Genomic DNA, 23,042 nt, shown 5'->3' with positions numbered 1-23,042 from the left:
AATATCTTACTTCTAAACAGCGTGATGTGAGTTTGTATAGGCGCGTACGCATCTTCGTAGGTGCCAAATAATGCTACAATATTAACTTTCGACTTATACATTCGTATCCTAAGATAGTAATGAAAGAAGATAGTTCGAATTAAATTTGACTCTTTCCTTGACTTGACATTTAGAACCGCTACAGACCAGCCAGTTCAGAGAAAATATAGCCTAAGCTATAAACAGCGGCGTTTTTCGAAGAACTGTGGTACCTCTAGCCAGCAACCGAAACGAAAATAGTCGACATTTGGTAGAGTTGTATAAATGAATGATTTGAAATTGGTTGCATCATAAACTGCATACGAAAAACGTCAATGGGATCTATCAATAGGCCAGCTCTTGTGGCGTACGAATGTTCAGTGAGTGATCGGTACGCAGCTAAACCTTACAAGAAATTGAACTTCATCCAAGTTCTGCGCCCTTAGCATCGACAGTTAAAATGTTCTGTATTCTTTTCAGCTAACCTTAGAGCTATCTGGTACGTACTAGACTTATGAAGCAATGCCCAATTAAGATAGTGGCAGGCGGAAAAGCTAAAGAATATTGCTTTAGACTTACGAAGAAGCGCATTAGGCGAATCAGGTCCACACTTGCCTGAAACTCAGATCTAGACAAACAAAATACATACAAAGTTGAATACTAGATAAAACTGTTTCTTGCTAGTAAATAAACGTTCTTCTATGGAACTTTTCGGAGTGATTGGAATAATTTTTGTCAGCCAAATATATTCCATATTTCCTCACTTCGTAACCGTACTTACGAACATCTGTGTTAGTAAATAGAAATATTATAATAATAAAGTAGAAGAACTTGAGTCAGTTTCGTGCAACACACATCTCGCAAGCTGTTTTTCGCTACCTTACGTTATATATTGAAGGGTAGAAATTATATTCCCTTTAACTAGATCAATGTAGCTCGACAGTTATTATCAATGGTATTTGAAATCTTTAACATTTTTGCAGGATATCAAAAATACGAATCCGATACTATGAACGAAAAATTTTTATTTGCGCCTCTAGGTATAAGCAGTAGGAAACCGTGGCTGTTGGGCAGATGACCCAGCGCTCAGTTGTTCAGACGCAGCTGCTATGGCACTGCAATTGAACTGTGGTCGGATACAATTATGTGTCGGCTAGTTCATGGCTGAAGTTTCAGCAGCACCTTGGGGTGACAGCGGCTTCAGTTTTACCCGAACTCAATGCCATTCTTTCAAACAAGTAAAAGTTGCAGTGGCGCATGTACGACGAAAAAAACGCGTGGCCTTGCAAAAATATAACAGGAGCATAATGGCGTTAGCATGTCAGATAGGCTAGGAGTTATCGTTATTCAGGATGTGTAGATTTGATTCGAATGTTTACGTTACAACTGAGTCGGCGATACCGCTAAGAAGAACACGTACAGAATGCGACCCCACCGTGCGCTTGAATCATCGAAAGAACCGGTTGCCTGCGCCGATGTCATATACTTAGGCGCAATAGGCGTGCTTGGGTTTTCGACCCTACTGTACCATTAGGTCCTGCACCGTAAGGGCTCATGCGAACTCGTTAATGCGGCAGTCGAGGACATGGTAGGCTATCCGAAAGCCTGTATTTCTCGCCATGCGGAAGAATTGTCTGTTGTCAAAACTGGATGAGTTTCACTCGTACAATATGTGATGCCAATCTTTCTATTGCCATTTGGATATGATCTAGGTGTCAGTGGTCTAGTGTATACGCACGTAAATTACTAGGGAAAACTCTATTAGTAGGCTATACCGGTTCGCAGGTTTCTAGAGTAATCTATCTGGATCAATATACGTCTGATGAAAATAAGATGAACTCTCTGCATTCGCAGGTTCAATAGAACTGCTTTCAACAATGTATACTTATGTTTCAAATGCATCTTTAAACTTATAAGACTGCCTTCTCATTTAAGCTCTATTGTTACTTGACTTCGATTTGCGCAGTTGCTCACTAGCCCCCGTCAGCCCCTTCAATCGCACGTTCATTTCGTTTGGCAAACGTTTTCACTGATATTGCAAAACCAGGCACTCGCTATTTTTTGCTTTGCCCCCACACCCATACAAAAATCAGACTCTCTGCGGAGCCAATATTACCACCACCGGGGCCGCAATCTTGTTGGAGCCATTCATCATTCTTCTATTCTTGTTTGTTTATTATTGTCGTTGTTGTTTGTTGTTTTTGCTGCTGCTGCTGCTGTTGTTGTATATTATTATGGTCCATTTCGTGCCAGCCATGGCCATTTGCCATTCATTGTTCTCAATGGTAGCCACCGCCAATGTTCACGCTGTCGTTTCATCTTTCTATCTATAATAGAACATGACCAGCGTCTTACGTCTACGGGAATTTCCCTGGCTTTAGTGATTTCTTCTCGCTAGCAGCCTTTCCGCACTCCTGTATTCCTTTTTCTTTTAGCCGGAATATCAATAAGCGCGTGCTGGCTTTGTTGGAACACGCTATAACCTGATAACATGCGCACACGCACTGACGCACGGCGACGAGTAAGGGGCAAGCCCACACGACAAAGGGAAGATGTTTAGATTCTTGTGCGCTTTCCCTCACTTCGACATTGTCCGTGCCAGCCAACGTGCTAAAAGGCAGCCCATTAGGTCACTAGGGTGGCATATTTCCGTTGAAGAAGCCAAGCTAGATGACTAGTTATTCAGCAAACAGCAGTGATCTCGTCGAGCTGCAACAGCAAGTCGGACAGATAAACAAATAAATTAAATAGTTAATAATTTGACAAATCAAGCACTCAAGCGGATCAATCTCGAACAGTTCGTTCTCCCGGAGCTGTTACGGTCGGAATGTATCGCGAGCTACTGAACAAAACAGGTCCTTGATTTCGATGAAGACTGAGATAATTTACACGTCACGCGAACTGTAGCCGCAGCGGATATTGACACATTTTGTCTTCACACAGGCATACACAGAGGCAGCAGGACCGACATGTAGCAATGAAGATAGGCTGGATGGCAACGCTAAATCCTAAATCCGATAAAGCTTTGGCTCGAGCTAACTTTTCTGATGCGTTGTCCCTGCGGCTAGCCTACCTTTCTGCCATTTACTGTCCAGCCTTCATTGCTACGAGGTAGATGAGGGATAACAATGATCCGAGGAGTACTCTATAAAATACGTAGTAAGAACTTTGACCCGTAGAAAAAATAAAAGCTAATATTAATTGGTTTATTTTAGCAATTTAAAATAAAATAGGAGAACAGCTAGAAAAAGGAAAAGCTTAAAGTAGTTTGAACCGGATTCTTACACCAGCTTTCGCCGGTTGACTATAGTATATAGAATTAACGATGAGTAACACAGTAGTAGTAGTAGTAGTAGTAGTAAGCCACGAAGTACGTTGTGCGTATAGCATGGGTCCCTATTAATCATTGCACAAAATTAGCAGCCGAACCTATTTAGGCTATTGAAACTATACAGGCGGTCTAGAATAAGTATGACGGACGAATCTTTTAAAGGCATTCTCATCATAAACCCCTAATAATTTTCTGTTTAAATGCATCAGATACTTACACACAAGTTAACTCCAACGCAAAAGAAAAGATGACTCAAACCATGCCTTTTGATTCCGATTTTTGGGTCGCTCATGTGTCCTGTCTTGAGATACCTTCCGGGTTACTGTGCTTCTACAGTAGCTAAAGTCTTGAATTATACTGAAATGATTTCCCTGCGTTTTTAAATAAATTCGTAGAAAAAAGAAAATAACGGTAGTTGCCGCAATGAAAAATAATTCGCTGTCCAGCAGACGATCAGGTTATGCCGACAACGTAACAATAATTTTTCATTGGTGAACTAAGTCATTACTCTAGCCTGAGAAATATCAATCTATGATCTATACGCTGTCATAGTTCTTGCCACGTGGTCAACTTCGTTTAGGTAGAACCTGATGCGCGGCGCGCTAGGGGAAGACAGTCCCTACAGTGTATCCCTGATCTGTATACTTGCGTAACAGTTCCACGTTTTTATGAAGTGGGTGGAGTTCCGACGTCGAGACTAAATATGTCCGTCGATGAAGAAAAATAGATAGTTCGTTACTAAGCTGTTCTTGGGTTTAACCCACTACGATATACATACTACCGGCAAGTTAATTATAGCAGGCAGTATATAAATAGTGTAACAGCAATATGAATATCGGTTGTACTATCAGCCTATAAATTAATTCAACTGCACGTAGACTCCCTGTCGTGATGTGTCCTAGTTTTATCTAGGTGGGAATTTTCGCCCTCGTTACACTAACGATGCAGGCCTCCTTTCTCCATATTCTTGCAGCTGATTGTTATGTGCTTTCGTCGATTTTGCCGACGCTGTCGTTGGCTCCATTATGCTGCCTTCTATTACATTCTAGCCCACCTGCTTCCCGCCGTCGTGGTTGACATCAGTAAAACGCTTTTTTCTAGTCTGCTTCGTATACGTCTCCGTTTATCGGCACCCGCCTCTTTCATCCTAATAGGGTTCTGCAGTGTTTTTGTTGTCGCTGCTTCTACTGTTGCCGAAACGCGCATCGCAAACTGATTTGAATATCGTGCTACGGACGAGCCCCAGGCTTAATGCCGGCCTGTCTGCCTGCCTGCCTACCCGAAGTCTTCGCCTGTTTATTCCAGGCTCCATATTTTTCTTTTTAGATTAATGTGAAGTCAGATTGCTGCATAATACTGTCATACACTGGGTAATCTGGATAGCTTTGATGACAATCATGACATGGATGGACAAGCTGGATTTTACTGATTCTCGTACATCTGTTGGATGTTTTCAGAAGTTGGGTAGCTAAGTTATATGTTGTACCGAAAGGTCCCTTGCGCGCTTCGTTGTTATATCTTTCCGTATCATTGTTAAAGTAATGAGTCAGTTATTCTCGTTCTAAACGAATACCTATTTTTTTTGCTAATAAATATAGATGTCGCGTTTGAATCAGTGCTTAAAATATGACTATATCGGCTTTCCTTCTACTTTCATGAAGATCGAAGTAAATGTATCAAGGAAATATCACATTTACAACAATTTATAAACCGCAATCTAGCTCTGGCACATTTGCGGGTAGCGATATTGACTGTGAGCGATAGGCCTTCCTGGTGCTCGAAGAACAGTTTGTTCTCGATTTCAGTTGGACAGAGGTTTTATTCACCCCTGGTAGTTTGGGGAGGAAATAGCCGAACTTTTCCAGCTGCCACCTGCTTAATCCCGAACAAATTGGCAATAATTCGAGTGGTAGTTCAAAGCATCGCGAGCAACAACGCAAGTGACGCAGATAAGCGAGGTAATCACAAAACAATGGCGTCCGTCGTTCCGGTCTAGATAGGACCCATCTTTTTAATTGAAGTTTCGATCGTCGTATTATCTGAGTTACGCAGTTGTTTGATTGCTGACACGATGCACTATCGTCCGCTCAGCATCTCCTCGATGATTTGTGCCCAAACTGTTAGTCTGCTACAGTCGGATTAAGGTTCCAACCCGATCAATTAGGTAAGTTCCTGACGCTACAGGATATAGCTGAATAAGTATTACTTCCGACCGGGATATTTTTGCGTCCGCGCTGATCAGCTGAATATAGAATGAATGTCCTACGAAACCAATCTCTGATGCCTAACATAAGTATTAATAATATCAATACTAAGCGTTGTTCATGATCCGGCGTGCTCACCGGCACGTGCCCATTTTTCAATGGAACCATTACAACAGATGCGCATCGTCAATCCTATAGAGAATATTATTACAATACTATCACTGGCGAATTGGACATTTCGCAAATAGAAAATTCGACTGGGAACATTTGCTGATCCGTACGCATACATGGACATATATCCCGTGCGTAAACCGAACTATTTTGTGGAAGATTATGCCATAAATTGGACCGTCCATCAGCTGGCTCTCTGTCAGCGCAGCTTTGTTATGGCATCTTGTGTGACCGTTAGCCGACCTTGATAGAAATTTCCTATGTCGAAAATCGTGACCTCTAGCGCTTCGACCGGCCGAATCAACTTGCCCCTGTTACTTCGGCTTAGTAAAAGAAGCCAACGCGCACTTAGCTGCCGCTGGTGCGATTCTGCTATACTTTACTGAAAACCCAACCTCCGCTGCCCACATTTTGGGTACAAAGGCGTCATGTCAGGGTTAAACGAAAGTGCCTCACTTCGAATTGCGTTTACGAATATAAGACTTTTAACAACAAAGCTGCGCAAAAGCTATTAATGGCGAAAAGAAAACAAAAATAAAGGGGACTATTGTGTTCTATACTATAGATTTGCTGCTTTTGTTCGCATTGTTTTGTACAATATACGTATAGTTTGTTACGCCAATTTAACTTGGTGTGACAGCTAATCATACAGATCGCAAGCAGAACTTCCGTTTGCTTAGATTATGTTTATTAACATACCAATACTTTATTACGGTGCCGTGTTTTTAAGGGGGCTATTAAGAGCATGCTGAGGTTATCTTGCACGAAAGCTAAGGTCTTCTTCGGATGACCTTTTTTTTTATTAGAAATATGGTTCAGGTTCCCGATCACAGACGTTTGAAGTTCTTATGAATTCCTGCAACCTTCATATTCCATAAGAAAATATTCACAGATACTGACGAAGGTCGTAGCCACAGGGCCGTACACGTCGTCATTCTATGCATATGTGTATGATAAACTGATATATATATACACATGTGTGTGTGTGTGTATATACATCAATTCAAGGGAAACATGGCTTTTCTCAATGCAAACCATTTGTTTAGCGTCGCACGCCCCAGCGAAGGTGATATAGAATAACGTTACTTAAAGTATACATCTACGTTTGTTCAATATAGCGTTTTATAGCTCGGATAAATTATCTAAGAACATGTTTCTCGTGGCCAATTAACGACCTGTACGCGTATATATATATATATATATATATATATACAAGACGTGTAGAAACTTCGACTCGACATCAGTAATGGGCGCTGTATCCAGTAGAGGGTCGTTTAGTGAGCGCGTCTTATGCGAACGTGTGCCGCTCTGTCTAGGTTCTGTCCGTTATGTACTTGCAGGAGTCTAACAACCATTCACCCGATCTAGCCGAAAATGATGGCTTGCGATCTGATCCAGAAGACATTCGTTTGTCACCCCTAATCATTGATTGCTTTAATAATGGCGACGATAAGAACCTTTAAAACGTTATAGTATTATATGCTAGATCAATCATTCAGCTATTATTGATCGAGTAGGCCTTACAACCGTCGATGTACTGCGGTTCTTATATCAACTTCTTATACTATTTCGTATGGCTCTAACTTTTCTCTGTCCTTCATTTCTTTATGGCTTTCTATGTAGCAGCATTAGACATAGACGTGAAAAGGCTCACTACTGTTCAATTGAAGCCTGCTTTTTCCAGGGGATGGAGACAAGGTAGTGGGGGCAGATCGAGGCGTAAAATTAGCGAGAAGGGGCAACTGCGAAGTGGAAGGCTGACGTAGTAGCAATGATAATCACCACAACTATTTCAAGGATAACGCTAGACAACAGCTTAAAAGTAAGGTAGAGCAAAGTGGCATATTGGCAGCAACAGTGGAGGGCGTCTGCGGGGCGGTAGATGACGACTGGTTACTTTTTTTTTTACAGTAGATACACACTTTATTATGACGTCGACGGCCGAGCTGCGGCAACGGCGCTGTTAGGCGAAAATATTAAGAAGTGGGTTGTTTTCGGCTTCAGCGGCCATTTTGATCGTCATAGTTCTCATTGTCGCAAAAGCGTACTGTTATTGGCAACAGATCATGCGACGCAACACGGCGTGGCACCAGCTAATGAAGGCCCACTGGCTGGTCCACGACCCACCTGGGCGTCGGTTCGACCATTTTTATCAATCAACTAGCACCAACAAGGTAAAAGCAGAGGATATATTGGAACGTTGGCGTCGAACCGACGCCGCGTTTCGTTCGTGGCGTCCCGAATTCAATTAGCGATCGTGTTTTATGTAGATCGCCAGGAGAGGTTCCCGCGACAAGGTGAACCCGGTAGCTGGTTAACAATTATCTACTGGCTAATAACCATAACAGCAGTTGGTTCGAACTTTGCAGGGATCAGTTGAAGCAGCAGAAGAGGTAGCACTGGAACAAACAAAATTTTCGTCAGTCTTCTATAGATGTACGTAACTATACGATAGTGCTAGTGCATAAATAGAAAACACTGGTATCTAATAAATATATGGTGATAGCGGTAGTGGCGTCAAACGAGTTAGCCATTATGTCTCACATTATAGTACGTGACGAGACGGCAACCAACCCGCGGAGGGAGCAGGAGGCAAGGAGAAGAGACGAATATATGCGCGCTTCTGGTATATGAGAAAAAAATAGTGAAAGAAGTAGGCTTTTTTGCTATTGTGGTATGTACGTTGTTGCTGTCCTGGGGGATATCGGACAACACCGATATCAACAACGTCAAGGACAACCGGCCCAAGGGTGGCATTAGCGCGGCAATACTGCTACAGCTGCTACCGCTGCAGATGTTTCATTCCGTGTATACGTTGCCTTATGTTGCCCCCGTCTAATTAATATTAATAACAATAGTAACAGCGTAGCGATAACAATAACAACAGCTGCATCACGAATACAGGTTGTTGGATTATGTCGTTAATCAGTGAAGTGGTTGTGCTTATAAAGATTATACGATGTATCGGCATATTGCTTACAGCACCCGTTGATTCTTGTCTGACATGTCACAAAATACAAAAATAAGATTACTTTTTGTGTTGGTATTGGGTGCTTGTTTTACTCGATTTTATAAACAGGGACAAAGCAAAGTTCACTTGATAATATTGTATCATTATGCCGACCATTTATCCAATGTACTCTTACGTATTTAATCGATGCGTGCGGTGCACTTATCACCACTTTGCTACTGGAGGGATTAGAGTTGATCTAGTCAGCTTTAAAAGAGATTAGAGGAGTGTCCTGAGAATGGGTCGAAGATGTCCTGTTGACGTAGAGTAAATGAACTAGTTTATTTGTCGAAACGCTGTTGGCGCAGCCCCAGCTTTAGCTGCCGTCGAATCAGACAGAGATATTCTGTCTGGGGCGCTAACTGGGCCGCTCCATATATCCAGTGCATCCCGTTTAATCGCGTGACCACAAATACACACTGGCATATATACTGTTTTGTCAAGATTGACAAAATCTATACATTCTTGTTTCATCAATACCCGCTTTCGTTCAGGTTTTGCCTCATATCTGGAGATATATTTCATTATACTGTTTGCATTATACATTGTTCAAGGGCGGCTGTGTTGCGAAAACTTTGGGCAATAGAATAACGCCAAAGATTAATGATAAGTTTTCTATAATTTGAACTATGGCCCAAAACTATGTTTCATTAAAATGTTGTCTTATTTAACTAAGTTCAACTTATACCTATAGCGTGTGTAGGGAGTACCACTTGTGCGCCGTCGCCTAAAAAAGCTAACTAGTTCTACGACAGTCTAGACAAGAACTGAAGCATCTACGGTCACGTTCGTAATTGACGCTTCTGCGCCCTGCTGATACTTCCAATCGTCACACGGCGACCAATGTAAACATTTCACGATGACCATTAATTATTTTATATGGTCCAAATCATTCTACCGTTATTTTAGTCGTATATATGCGCGAAACATTGGTGTACAGTTAGCAGCGCTTTGCCTTTCTACACGGAGCCTATTCAAGATACAAAAACAGCGAAACCGCGGGACGACAATAAGAAAGTGGGCTTTATATTCCGACTGTGACGATAAGGGTTTCACAGTTCTATCATAGTCTCACCATTGAATTGAAACGCTTACCACCCAACATCCCCTCCATTGTCTCGGAGCATACAAGTTCCTGACAGTTTGTCTATGTTCTAAACGTACGAGAGTATCTGACAAGTCAACTTAATTTACTGGAGTAATTTGCAAGTAAAGAAAAAAAAATAGCTATCTTTATTATCGCGGCCAATCTGCGAATATAAAGCAAGATCCATTGCTGACCCGTCACATGTGTGTTTGTGTTTGTCATTCTATGGCTAGATAAACATATGCATACGTTGCAAGTTATAATGAAATACGTTCGCAAACTTCACGTTCCACTATATAACACGAGCTGATTGGTTACAACTACATACAATATTCACACCGGCAGTTACGAGACTCTCAAATATGATTCATAACACCTCCATTGACAATGTAAAAGACGGACCACATCTTTTGACAGACACAGACTGTTGAAACCTAAGCTACAACCTAAATGTCGCCTCTAAATTTACACCATTATATTCGTATATTATTTGTCCGTAAATGTCCTTGACAGACGGTTCATTTCGAGTTCGTTTGTACCTAAAATTTCAGTTATATAATCTGCTCACGTGGAAGGGGCAGTCTGTAGACGTAGATGTTATTTTAACAATTATTTCTGCTTCGAGGATGTCTAGGTAAAATTAAGGCAGGTATCACAAAAAAGGTCAGTTGGATCTTCCTAGGTGTTTCTCTTTTATTTAAAGCCCTTGTTAGAAGGCACTGATGTTCTTGGCCACTGTTCTATGATCTGAAATCATTGGAATTCGTTGAACACTTGAATCGTTCGCCGCAACCATTTCTAGTACCATGTTTAGGATTAGAGAAAAAAACATTGCCATTGTAGGTTAATGAATAATCTTGAAAATGCATCCGCGTTTAAAATTATTGCAATTCTAGTAGAGTCTTCAAACAGTATTGTCACGTTGCATAGGATAGAAAAATAGGATTATTGTTCTTGGCGTTAGGATACCTTACTTGCCAGCTAATAGATTCTCCAAGTTCAGGGGAAAATGACGAGGTCAGCCGTGTCCCTTCTATACCTTCCTTTATCGAGAGCAACTGGGGGGCGAAGTCTGTCCCACTTAAGCCTCACTGACAATCACTACGTCCTAGCGTACCACTATCGATGGCAGGAATTAACGCACGGTGTCATTACCTTTAGTCAGCACATGGCTATAGCATGGGTTAAGCGGTTTTGTGTGACGACTGTACTTTTTGTTACAAGAGCTTCCCTCTGGAATATTGAGCAGACAGATCCCGCTATCTTCTTTGCATCTTTTTTCACTAACCTATTGATACGTTTGTTATACCCTATACTACTTCGGTTGATTGATTGGTGCGTCATTTACTTATCATCAGCACAATGATACCGTTATTATCGACGTAAGCAGAATCGTCGCAGTCACTAATAATGTCATTGCAGAATCAGTAGTTGCATCACAACAAGCCCACGACAGGGCTGTCTGCTGTGACGGGACTGCTGATTTAGACACTGCTGTTGTTGTTGTCGTAGGGGAAGCACTTAGGTCAGCGTCCATTGTCATCTTGATGATGGAACACATGGCGCCTATTCACAGTGTTCAAGGCTGTGGCGCCGTTATTAAAGGTGCCAGTCCTGAAGCGGCAGTCTACCCGAAAACAACGTCCTAGCGCTGTTCAACACATGTCTTGTCGATGTTGAATCTCGCTGCCTGTCAGCCTGAAATTTACTACGTACGCATGTCCAGTTAGAAAATCAAGCAAGACTAACCTAATTCTTGCTGTGCAAAAAGTGTTCACCCTAGATTTTCGATGTGCGTATGTAATTATCATTTTTAGTCAATGTGATGGTATTTCATTTGGTTGAAAAACTGAAGACATTAAATAAGCTGATGGACAGAAGAAAACCAGGGTAGCAATGCTGTACGAACCCTAGTTCTGTAAACCTTTCTTTTAAGATCTTCACTCCCTCCACGAATATAGTGCCTCTTTTCAGGTAATTGCCAAGGTAGTAACGTTTTGTAACTCTAGTTGTATGCACAAAATCGCCAATGCCCGACCGACCCAAGCCGGGGCCGGTACCTGTCCCAATACTAAATAAGTGTTTTACGTTCGAGACTGCATTCTATGCACCAATCCAAACGGAAGGCTGGCTTGTTTTTGGCACGGAACGAAGTGGGTCTACGCTCGGTTTCGATCCGAAGCCATCTCACGTATTTAATGGGCAAAGGTATAGCTAATAAACCATCATTGCGTCTTGCCTTGATACTATTTCGACCCGCTAGATGGAAGTAAGGTTTCGGAAATAATGGTTTTAATTATATGGTAGGCAATACGTATTGCATACAACCACTTCCGGCAAACGTATTACAACGGCATCTGTATTACATGTAACTCTCCTTTGCCAGCATCATGAATAAGAACCGTTAGCATGTTGGTGTATTTGTTACTGACTGGAAGATAAACACCATATTTCAGTTGGATTTCTGGGTTCTGATGGAAGTTTTTTCGAATGTTTTTATGACGATTCGCTTATAGATCCGACAAGTTCTGACAACTATTCTTATGACATTTCCGAGAAGGACCAAATAATATATCCATATAAGTTATCGCTGTGAGAGTACCTCGCAGAACTTTCCTGCCCCTCCGTCACCGAATCGTCGATTTCACGTTCACAATTTCGATGCCTTTCTCACTTAAACTCCTGTTTTATTTGGCTAACTGTATTCGTTTCCGATTCTACTGTTACCAGAGCAGACTAACTATCGTCTTAGAGTGAGCTAACGATATAATGCCAGCCATCAACTCCGATTTTTCGCAGAGACAAAATCTCCAGTCACCTAAAGCGTCACGTCATACATTTTCCTTTTTGACGGCGGGCAACAGTGATGCTTAAAAGCATGTCATCTACCCCCTCCCCCCACCACGTCCGTTTTTTTGGCTCTCCTCATTATAGTCAGCTTTGGAGCGATCACGAACACTCTGGACAATCGTTAGTCGGTCCCCATTTCCAGCCACCTCAAGGACAAAGGTCAGATTTTCCCATACCGCTATCACAGTACCGTGAAGTGCTTCTTTTCAAACCAGTAGCCAAATAAATCTATATGACCGAAACACTTCAGAGGACTCCGTCACCCGTGTGAATTTTTCTTGTCTTCATAACAGTTTTGCAACAGTGTGCGCCGTTTGTTTTCAAAAACAATGGCCAACTTCACAAATTGAAGCCCCTTGTCTCCAGCGCAATCTAAACCAATAGTTATGTTTTTGGTACTCTGTCTATTCGACCGTCTGCGGCCTGGGACAGGTCAAGCCTTTTGCTGTAAGGGCTGCTTAGTACATAGACAGTGCCTTACAAATCGGTGATTGACGATCTCGTCCGTTTTGGGTCGAGGGATAGTTTGATTAATGAATAAACGCCTTCGGTGAAATACAGCCATCTAAGCACAACAACGGTGGAACTAGAAATCGAAGTGATATTGCAGGACTTCTTCGACACAGATTTCAAAACAGTTGCAGGAAGCGCCCATTCTGGCAGCTGAGCCACTTTTGCGCTATTGCACGATCAGCAAGAAGAACGTTGTTTTCCTCCTATGATAAACTGATTGTACGACTATACAGGTCCTAGTCATAAGACAACAAAACGATATCTTCAAACGAGGGACATTGCAAAACCATTACACATTGAATCCAAACGTTCAAGATATGATTACATGTCTACTAACAGCACAAAATAGTATCACATGCGAGCCTGAGAGAAGGATGCTCTCCATCAAAAGAAAAATTATACAATTTTCAAAAAGCGTTTTCTATTCTTACAGCTTAAATCTCGCTTGACAATGAATTCCTGTTTACATATCTATACCTGTTGAATGCCTGCAGCCCAACGGGAGCTCATAATCTAGGAGTTAGTCAGTTTTAGCCATATGAATACAGCTCAGGTCGGATAAATTCATGTCTGAGCTCCTCTTGGTAAAGCTTTCTTCGGTACGGTCTAGAGTCACAAATCAGCACCGCGATTACTGATACTTGAATTGCTCTATCTTCCAACTAATCGATATATATATATATATATATATATAATTCAAAATAATGGATAGCAACGAATCCTTTGCTGCCAATGTATGTCTGAACGTGCTCGTGTATTTATAGTATAAACAGATAAATTTTTTGACCGAATACGCTAATATCTATTTGTGATATCTAAGCACTACTGGAAAGATACGGACATATATGCCATAACAAACACAATAGCAATAGCTAATTGATCTTAGTTACCTTTGAGCGGAACGGGCATCTCGTACATCCGTATATTTCAACCAGTGGGTTTTGTATGGTGACCACGGAAGGAAAATGCAGTGAAAGATAAAATAAGGCTTGAAGACATTTAGTGCATAACGTTTGCACTAACGGCATATGAAGTGCTTCCTTACATTTATATTATACTTACAGGTAGACAAAAGTTAACAACTGCCGTTTTCCAGGACCGTCTGTGTATTTGTGGCCGGTAGTCCCCTTGCAGACCATGCAAATAGATAATTCGTACCAGGCGTGGTAACTATATATTCACATTGTACAAGAACATGTTAGTTGAAAACAAGAGCTGCACCACGAGCAAGCATCTTTTCGACCTGATGGGGCGTAATAAAAAAAGGGGCGCATTTCTTTACTTCGCTGTCATTTACTTTGCCGAAGAATATGACTCTCTAAACGACACGCGACAATATAATGAAATAGCTATAGAAAGATAGCATCAAGACTCGGAACTTGTTAAATTCTCAAAGTACTTGGAACAAACTATGCTTATTCTTGACCAAATTACAAAATCCTCAAGTACCCGTATATAAACATAATGTTTACCCAATGAAACTGTATAAATTGACTGAATATTTATTCAGCTGTTTTTGGTTTGTAATACTTTTATTATGAGCGCCTAACACATTTAGAGCGACATATCAAACACGTCGACGGCAAAATAACTTTTCATTCAGATCGGTACACGCACGGACTGTATATATCCATCCATTGACGATCCATTGACTTTGCCTAAATGTCTGCGCTGAAATCATGGCACGACTGGTCGAGGCACAGGAATTAGTGAATAATGCCATTCTTTTGAAGATCTTAGTCGTAGGGCCTAATATTTATATCAAAATGTTATCGTGCTTTGCAAGATAGACATGCCACCTCTTCCCAGACTTTTGCGCCGTACTGAACAATGTGTTACTTACCAACTCATTGGGATGTGTCCATTTCTTCGTGTTTTGGACGCTCGCCAACAGCACGAGCAAGAAAGTTGTTAGTGGGGTAGCTGAGGACATGGCACGGGTTCGAAAAACCTTTGTTTGTTATCGATCGAAACAGTCGGGTTTGTTGTACAATACTACTTGACGTGTGGTGCAGGAAGATCTAGGCATTATGTCCTAGAAAATACAGTTAACTTAGGAACTTAAGCCTACAAACTATGTTAAACGTCGTATATTTGCTTAGTGTCGAAAATAATGTGTTTAATTGATTTTATGTCTATGTTCAATATGTAGTTTCAACGAAATGTTGCCACCCGTAATTACGCATTGAAAAATATTGACTGCCTAGTTTAATGAAGACGTAATCTCCCACTGCGTGCTCACAGCGTAACCTCGTTTCTCAAGCGGCTTCATGCCGCTGGATTTCCCCTTATGCGGTTTTTGGAAAGGCAAAATCTACAAGTTTAAGCCTTCTACAACTGAGAAGTTGAAAGGGTATAACCAATATGTCTACAACTGGGTCGGAGACAACTACTGGAATTTGCGCATTTTATGCTTGAGAAGAGGCTTTTAGACAATCGTCTGAACGATATGCTAGCATATCAACTTCATAGCAACAAAATATTGCTATTTGTAATGCTCGGTCGACACTGTGCATATTCGACTAAGCTATATAATGGATCACAGTTCGAAATACAAACACTGAAAATAGATCATCGTTTATATATGTGTGTATATATATATCACTCTTGCAACCCACACGCTCAAAGACTTGGATCAATGCGCTGGTTAGAGCGATTGATACAATGGAAACTAAAACCTACGTTTAGAGCATACTATCAAACGACGACCAATGTATAGAAATATGAGCAAGTTTTTCGTCCTTATTACGTCATTCTTCCGCACCTTCAATAGCGGTTTTGGCTGCGGCTTCAATGCACCGAATGGATGGATATCTAGGACCCATAATAAGGTCATGAAGACAAACGTAGTGTTTTTCAATCGTTTCTTTTTTAGTAACCTATTGCTGGCCTAGGCGTATGGTGCCACTGTCCACAGGTCAATGAGTATTGTCACGCCATCCTTACTACTCGGGTACGGTTTAGCCAATAGAATCCTGACGAAACTCATACCAAACCAGTAGCTAGATAACGTGAATATAATGGAGTTCTTCTTTATTTATCCTTTTAAGCGTTTACTATAATGTTGATTCGAGTAAATGGCAATGTAGACAGTAATCGGATAATTGTAAGTTGAAGTAAGCTGACTGGCCTATCCGTGATGGAGTAGCACCTGCAGAAATGAGGCAAACACTTCAGCTGACCTGCGTGGTGGAACAGATTTACAGCTGTTGTTGTTGTTGTTGTTGTTGCTGCGCCTGCTAACGACGGCCAGTCATAGCAAAGACGTTCGCGCACCGGTGCGAGGAAGGACTGACAGATCTACTACAAAACCAATAACGTCGACTGAAATTGTTCAAAGTCGACAATGGTAACGATAGCCATGTGGACGCGGCCTCACTGTATTGACTACGTGAGTCATTAAGCTTAGCGTCCGAAAGTTTCGTAAGTAGAAAATAAACAGTAAGTAGATAGGGGTGTACAGCAATTTAGGCGCAGGTCATGTAGATGGGAAGCATCGCAAAATTATGTAGTTTACACTCTTGCCCCGCTCGTTTCATCAAGCAGACCGAATGTATCGGCCTTCTCTGAGCGACAGGTTATGCAACGTAGGGCAAAATTCACACTAGCAGCGTATTTAGCATATGACACTACACCTTGCAGTATAATTGCAAAAATACGCCCCAAATTGATCACAATCAACAGTAAAAAATCATATTCTGATAATATCCCTAGCTATCCATTATGCCTATTAAGGTTGGTACAAAGGAGAGACCTTAATATCACTACCATCCTAATAATGCTACACTCCAACCCCACCAGCTACGACTACCCGCAGTAGCGATACTGTTATTTGTAGCCGCCTGCGTGCGCAGCTTTTCTGCCATCAACCTGAAACACGTCGGTCAGGAGCTTTCCTTCGTTTCCGTTCGATATTTATGTCCTCAGCGGGTTGCGTTGCCTGTCGGAACGCTAATGTGAAAAAAACGATACGTCGCTATGATTTCGTTTCAGCGAAAACTGGAGTTCCAGCGGCGGTGGTGGCGGTGACAGCAACGTTAGCAGTGAAAGAACCGGCTGACCCGCCTAACAGGCAGTCAACCAGCCAGCAAACAACGATTAACCGCAGTCGCTTGTCCGCTAGCGTCAGAGGCGTTCGCTGACACGAAGGAAAAAATGGCCTCGAAACGCCCTTCACTGCGCCTGCCCCAGAGCTATGTCTTCATCGCTTCTGCTCTGCTTGAACAACAACTCTTGCCATGTCAGATTGCGCTTTGTCGGATCAGAATGGTGATATCTTTATCAACCAATCGAATGCGAAGAGTTCTTGGGCTATGTAGAACACTTTACACATACCAAGAGCTGTCAATGTGTACTATAGGCCAGAATAATCGGATTAAATTGTGTTACATGTTCGAACGTTGCATAGTAACAGAGAGTCTGAATTTCAAACTGAGATTTCGGTGTCCACCGTGGACGGCATGTAAAAGAGCTTAATGAGCCTAAACCAGCGAGGGAGGAATTCTAGTCGGCCTAGGTACGGCTACACAATAATGATTATTTGCGTGGCGCACGTTCGTTTTACCGAAAATTAGTATCAAGCATTGAAGTTTCTACTTCAACCGTACCTGTAACAACGAGCAAGTTCAGATATATCGCTGATTCGTTGCCTATTCCCTAGTATTGGGATTTTGATGTTTGATTTGCTAGAATATATGCCTGTCCATAGTTTAGCACTTCCCGTCCTTTTTCTCGATCGACTGTGACGTTTTGTATCATTTGCGTCTTCTCATGACGACGAATGTGTGCGTATCAAACAAGTGCGGTATGCATTGGTGTGCTTCAAAGTGGCATTGACACTATACATTGATTGATTGAAGCTATCATTTTTGTATATCAGATTGTTGTTGAAAACCAGTGTACTGATTCGATGTCTTTGAGGCATCGACCTCTTAATTTCCATCAGTGAATCACAGTTCGGAAACACAACAGCCATACTGGTCGAAGTCCAGGGAACATGGCATTGACGAGTTCAGTCACGCGATTTGCCAGTTTTTCGCTGGCACCCATTAGGTTTTAGCTGTTTTTTTTTTTACTCCATTGGTGGGGTATTTGCACGCCTTAGATGGCGCTACGCTACACGGGCACGTATAGCATAGCGTCACGCATATGCCCAGACCTGCTCTACACTAAGCTATCAACCGATATACATTGATTAACAGCTAAAAAGTTTACTAAATGAACACCAAACAAATTTTCTGCTCCTGTAAAAATATAAAACAATTACAACCGTCCTACTTTTCGCACGCATTTCGTTATAGATATCATCGCACGGCTGAATCTGAACTTGTCATTACACAAATCAAAGTTTGGCTAACTAGAGCCGGCAAAATAACATCAGTGGTCAGTCATGCTACAATAACTTATAATTAGGAACGGTGCTATTAGATTATAGAAAGAGCTGCACGTGGAATGAAGTTGCGCACTAGTTTTGTAGGACCTAGGACATGATAGAAATCAATCTCGAAAGCTGTATGTTACTTACCTTAACATTCAGTTATATCCCAGCGCGTTCCCAGCAAATCACACGATCTTATCGATATAAAAGAGTTCCGGTAATGGTCACTTGATTTGTTTGAAACTGTGTTCACAGCTCGGTACGCCTGATGCTGCTACTGCTGCTCCCACCGCTTCATTGGCCTTTTTTACTCGATTTCATATACTAGCTATGTTTTTTATTGTCGTGATAGAAATTGCACTTCGATACTCAGATGTCAACAATGGCACTAACGATTTCGGCAAGCTCCTGATTAATTAGAGAACTAACACTGCACTTTCTTCAGGAAACTCCTGCTGGTTGTTGATTTGTATGCCGTTCGAACCCTGTACGTAAATGCACGTAAATTTCTATTTGTGTTCGTTACTGTGCGTGTATATTCCTGTGATTACGTGTACAACGATTGGTAGGTTTGTTTTTCTCCCTTAGACTAATCGATCAAGAGACAATTAATTTATCGACGTTCGATTTTACAGATCTTTTATCGTTTCGTTGTTTCATTTGCTCACACAACATTTTCCAATGGCGTTCGGCAACACGATGGCATTTACGTCAGGACGGATGGAGTGTCTGCCCTCACCAGAACCTCTCCACCAGATCACTCCGAAGGCTCACTGACTGTTTGTTTGCCTGCTTGCTTGGCTATCCGATTGTCTGTCTGACTGACTGTCTGTCTATCTGGCGCCCCGGCAGTTAAGTCGCTCCTCTCACTCCTGTCTCTCCTCTCTCGCCCAGATCACCGCAAAGAGCAGCAGCAGCAGCAGCAGTAGCAGCAGAATAGAAGCGCGAAAGATCGGCAAATGCCAATGCAATCCGGGAAAGACCCCAATACCAACTATACTCCTCACTGCTGCTACCTATTTCTCGCTCCCCCAACAACTTTCGTTCTCTAATCTCTTACTTCGTTCCCTTTCTTCTTTTTCATATGCTTTTTAATTTGAGCGTGTGTGTGTGTGTGTGTGTGTGTGTGTGTGTGTGTGTGTGTGTGTGTGTGTGTGTGTGAATGTCTGAGTGTTGCTGCCTGAGTGTCTAGCTATACGTCCCTGGGTCTGACAGCAAGTGTGCAAGATCGCCGAAGACTTCAGCTTGTTTCGGTAGTGACAGCTCCATTGCCACCGATCTGCACCGTCACTCAGGCCTACTCGACTCTGCATCGAGTCGGACGAACTGCCTCTGCTATCATGGTCGGCTGACGCCAGGAAGGAGAAGACAAATGAAAAGGCCGCCGATCGTTGACGGTGAACCTTTGCAGGAACTGCAGGTGGTGCTTGAGCCAGCAATGGCTGGCTCTATCACTCTCAACCAGACCCAACCAAGATATGGATTCCCTGCCATTATCACCCGCCAAAGCGACTAAAGAATGTGCGTTGAGCAGAACGGCGGCGGCAGCGGACGAAGGAGGAACCAACGAAGTTCGCCAGGTTAACCGCGCGACAGCAACTGCTAATACAACCACTTCTGTCGTTCTTATTGCCGTTACGGCAAAAGTAACCGGCCACCGGTGGCTAGCTATAACGACGACAATGCTGAAGACGACGACGACGGAATAGGCCTGCCCGTCTGACTGCCTCCTACTTGGTGCTTCCGCAGGCGAACAGTTTGAAATTTGCTAGCAGCAAAGCCGTCAGTTCGTAAGCAAACGGCGAATGAGCAGGAACAACTACAGCGACGACAGCAGAAGGCAAAACAGTGCCGCTGTCCAATCAAAGTCTACCAGGCCAAAGCGTGTGAAGCACATTTCCAACATACCCGTTGTGTCTCTCCTTCGCGAAGCCGCTGAGCCGCGAGGCATGTACTTCTACAGCAGCTCGACCGTTTCAGTAACAGCGTTGGTTGTGTGTCGGGATCCGCTTCTTGTTACGCTGTTATCGCTGCCGTCGTTACCGCCCATGCTGGCTCTACTGCGGCAGGAGAAATAGGTCAGTCAGAGGCAGCGGCCGCAGCTGCCCCAACGGCCGGATGGTTGATTTTGCAGCTTGAGGAAGGGACCTTCAATTCAGGCTGACTTCAAGCTTCGAACGATCGGACACACTAACAAAGAGACGAACGGACACGCACAGGCATGGGGACGATGAAGCGGTTTGTCGGACAAAAAAACGTAAACGCCGATAGACATATGGACAGATACCGACGCGCAGAGTCGGTGACGTGAAAGACGAAAACAAGTTTGGTTGATTACTTTACTTTTTTTGCTTACCTTGTGCTACTGCGTCGCAGACGCTGATTTGTTCCTGTTGCAGATACCGCTCCTGGCGCTACACTTACTTTTTTTGCATTATCTCGCTAACTGCCGCGAACAGCTGAGCTCGCGGCTTACGGTTTATAGACCACAAAGCTCGTTTGGTCCTGTACGATCCACAACGAAGCTCCTATTGCATGGCACAACCCCCTGCCACTAGGTAAGCATTTGCCCGCTTCTTAGAAACATCCCCTAACGAATAGGCCTTAGCATCATTCGAAGCTACTTAGCATTATTACTGAACTGCTCCAACGAACTTGCCTACCTAGCACGAACAAATGCGCGATCTGCCCGAGCCGACGTCATTTAGACCGACCTGCTGTTATTATCATCGCCACGATCATCATTGTCGCCGTTGGCGCCGTCATTCTAATCATCATCATCATCATTCGCCCTTTTCCACCGGAATATCCACATCATTATTAGTGAGTGCACAGCAAATTTGACAGCCGATGTGTTTGTATTTCACAGATTATATACCCCATCGATACGCACCGTAAAAACAGTCGATCGACGACTGAATCGTTTCTATTCGGAGACACATTTTTGTTACAACCTGCGGGTTGCACGTGAACGCTATTTGCATGCCTAACGGGAGCGGGACTATACGAATAGATAGTTTGGCCGACCAAACGTGCAAAGTAATTATCTTCATTTGGTGTTAGTGTCCTTTTTATCCGTACATGGAGTTGCTCGGGGAAAAACATCTGCTGTACATAGTGCCATGCCGATAAAACCACTTCAATGGGACAAAGATGTTTGTTAGTTGCTATTAAATTAAAATTTGATTTTGTTTAACAATAATAATAATAGTAAAAGTATACGCTGCCAATGTTAGCTAAACCAACGACATTTATGATTTTCTTCAACCGAAACTTCTGCCGGGAGTGAGTGTTTCAGGTCAGTTAACGCCATGCTAGCCAAGCTTCAGACATGGAACTCACAGCGTTCGCTTAGTAAACATTCCACGTCAGATTGCAGTCGCTGCCCTCATTGTTGCAACGACGCTCGAAGGATTACACGTCACTGGGAGATGCCGCCATATGATTTCCTGTTATGCATTCACCTCGTAAAAGCATAATTTGTTGGCTGTCAGAGTTACAAATCTACACACGCCCGTGATAGATTTCTGAGTAAATAAGTTGGTCAGATAAAAGATGTGGAACATTTATTTCATGGACTTTATTTCATCTTTTGATGATCTGCCAGCGTACGAATATAATAAAACGCAAGACGTGCCTGTCCACGTTCAGACCAAAGTGCTGACGTAAGCGCTGACGCTGTCAAAGACGTACGCTTATGTGATACAGATCGGGCCTATGAAGAGACGCCCGTTTTTGATAATAGCGCCCGAGATTTATAGTGCGCTTTCCATAAAATCCACAATGGTAAAAATAGGAGCTGTTTAGGTTGATACAGACGACTCTCAGGTTGGACCTCCCACCTAAAGCCCGCGTAATCTAGTTCCTTTTACCCTTTAAGCCTTTAACGATACTCATTCTTATGTACCATTTACTAATTATAAGCTACCGAGTCAACCGGAGTCTAAAAAATCATCGCCTTGTAATATATCTGCCTTATTTGAGCAAAGCTCCACATACTTATGCTAATTAATTCACTTTAATGAGCCATCATACATAATAAATAGAGTTATAACCGATCGGTTGCTTGTTTATTACATATATATATATATATAGAAAATGTTCAATTATATTGTTTTCAAAGTTACAACTTTACTAACTTTATTATGTTTTGTATTGAAGGCCCGATCCACCCACTAACCATTTAAAATAAAAAATCTTCATCCCCGATGATAATAATCGTCAACTGTACATTTGTTGAAGCGTAGGCTGGATGTAGACTCGAAGCATTTCGCTCTGACTATTGTTAAGGATATTTTAGCCTGTCTGAGCTTCTTCAGGAACCACATAGAAACGCGTTGAGCATGACGTACATACACCGTTGATTTCGGTCAAACAAAATAAACAAATCTTAAATCGTAATGTGATTTGTCGTTCCATAGCTGATTCTCACTCTTATCCAAAGACGAATTTCTTGCCTTGGCCATGCTGAGTCCACGGCT

General features: G+C 42.4%; 1 protein-coding gene and 1 long non-coding RNA gene across 6 annotated transcripts in view; one reads left to right on the top strand and one right to left on the bottom strand.

Annotated features, from left to right (window-relative positions):
• LOC111269778 (uncharacterized) overlaps positions 1 to 19,361 on the bottom strand; it is a 28,118-nt gene extending 8,757 nt beyond the window's left edge. For 3 of the 5 annotated variants that reach the window (XM_086972460.1, XM_022849638.2, XM_022849940.2), the window contains exon 1: positions 18,709 to 19,361. The gene's annotated coding sequence lies outside the window, so the exon portion shown is untranslated. Of the gene's footprint in view, positions 1 to 597; positions 647 to 18,708 lie in introns of all 5 variants that reach the window. The other 2 variants (XM_086972444.1, XM_086972479.1) reach the window with 1 other exon arrangement.
• A 200-nt stretch (positions 19,362 to 19,561) lies between these two features.
• Positions 19,562 to 22,619, top strand: LOC111271351 (uncharacterized). The gene is made up of 2 exons (XR_002686828.2): positions 19,562 to 21,119; positions 21,229 to 22,619. It is a non-coding gene; the product is annotated as an uncharacterized LOC111271351 (long non-coding RNA).
• Positions 22,620 to 23,042: the final 423 nt, after the last annotated feature.

Source organism: Varroa jacobsoni, unplaced genomic scaffold (genome assembly GCF_002532875.2).
Source record: "Varroa jacobsoni isolate VJ856 unplaced genomic scaffold, vjacob_1.0 scaffold_16, whole genome shotgun sequence".
Classification (NCBI taxonomy): Eukaryota; Metazoa; Arthropoda; class Arachnida; order Mesostigmata; family Varroidae; genus Varroa; species Varroa jacobsoni.
This window is presented reverse-complemented; position numbering and strand designations above follow the sequence as displayed.